Raw genomic sequence first — 1,993 nt, forward strand, 5'->3', positions numbered from 1 at the left:
GCTCAGTCGGTTAAGCATCTGCCTTCGGCTCAGGTCATGATCCCAGAGTTCTGGGATGGAGTCCTGCATCGGGCTCTTTGCTCAGCGGGGAGCCTGTTTCTCCCTCTGCCTGCTGCCCCCCTGTTTGTGCTCCCTCTCTCTGACAAATAAATGAATATAATCTTTTAAAATTTTTTTCTGCTGTTTAAGTCATCCGTCTATAGTATTTTGTTGTAGCAGCCCAAGCAGACTAATACAATTCCCCCAAATGGCTAACTAATGACCTAATGCCTTTTACTGAACAATCCATCATTACCCCACCAATTTGAAATGTCACTTTTTTTTAAGATTTTATTTTTCATTTATTAGAGAGAGATGGTGTGTGAGAGAGAGCACAAGCAGGGGGAGAGGCAGAGGGAGAGGGAAAAGCAGATTCCCCACTAAGCAAGGAGCCTGGCACAGGGCTCATCCCAGGACCCTGGGATCATGACCTGAGCTGAAGGCAGACCCTTTACCAACTGAGCCACCCAGGAGTCCATGAAATGTCACTTTTATAATATATTAAATTTAAATAAATTATCAAGTCTGTTTTGGGCTTCCAAAATCATTTCACTAATTTATGAGTGTATTTTGGCACTAGTTTTATCTTGATTATTGTCCCTCTATAATATAATATCTTATATCATCTTGGTAGGGCAAGTCTGACTTTATTATTGTTGCACAATTTTATTGGCCATTCTAGAATACCTACCATTCCAAGTTAACTTTAGAGTCATTTAATTGAGTAAAAAGAAAAGTTGAGATTTAGTGGAGGAGCATTAAAGTGGAGGAAAAGTGACATGTAGAATGCTCTATTTCAATCCATGAATGTGGTGCTTGTCACTATTCTATTTAAATCAGTAACTTTTGTAGTTTTATTTATAATGTCCCACATAATTCTTGTTTATTCTTAGCTATATTTTCTAACATTTTATTATGAAAATATTCAAACATACAGAAAAGCTGAAGTAATTTTACAGTGTGCATCCATGTATCACTACCTACCCCAACATTTTACTCTATTTCATGCAGTGTTTTTGTTAGGCAGTGAATGGGAGCATAGACTGCCTGGATTCACCACCTGCAAACTGTATATTGCAGGGCAAGTTACTTAATTTTTCCAAACCTGTTTTCTTATCTGCAAACTGGGAATTGCCTCAGAGGGTATTAAAGGATTAAACAGGTTAAAATATGTAATGCAGGGCGCCTGGGTGGCTCAGTCAGTTAAGCGACTGCCTTCGGCTTAGGTCATGATCCTGGAGTCCCGGGATCGAGTCCCGCATCGGGCTCCCTGCTCAGCGGAGAGTCTGCTTCTCCCTCTGACCCTCCTCCCTCTCATGCTCTCTGTCTCTCATTCTCTCTCTCGCAAATAAATAAATAAAATCTTTAAAAAAAAATATGTAATGCACTGAGAACAAAGCCTCATGCTGTGTAAATACTGTATGCCAAGTGCATTAATCTCCTTGGGCTGTTATAACTAAATATCATAGACCGGGTGGCTTAAACAACAGAAATTTATTTTCTCACATTTGTGAGGCTAGAAGTTCCAGATCAAGGTCTGGCAGGGTCAGTTTAGCATGAGAACTCTTCCTGGCATGTAGATGGCACCTTCTTGCTAAATCCTCACATGATTTTTCCTCATTGCCTGCACCTTCAGAGAGTGAGTGAGAACCTCTGGTGTCTCTTCTTACAAGGACACTAATCCTATGGGACCAGGGCTCCACCCTTACGGCTTTATTTAATCATAATTACTCCCTCACTTCAAATACAGCTACAATAGGGGGTTAGGGCTTCAACATATGAAATTGCAGAGGTGGGTGGGGAGACACAGATTCAGTCCACAACAGCTAGCAAGTACATAGTTTCATTCTATTTTCTAAAGTTTTTGTAAGCTATTGATATAGAAGTGTATTTAGAATGATGGACTTGGGGACGCCTGGGTGGCTCAGTTGGTTGGGCGTCTGCCTTCAGCTCA

This window comes from Leptonychotes weddellii, chromosome 4 (assembly GCF_054177405.1).
Source record: "Leptonychotes weddellii isolate Sample4059 chromosome 4, ASM5417740v2, whole genome shotgun sequence".
In the NCBI taxonomy this organism is placed as follows: domain Eukaryota; kingdom Metazoa; phylum Chordata; class Mammalia; order Carnivora; family Phocidae; genus Leptonychotes; species Leptonychotes weddellii.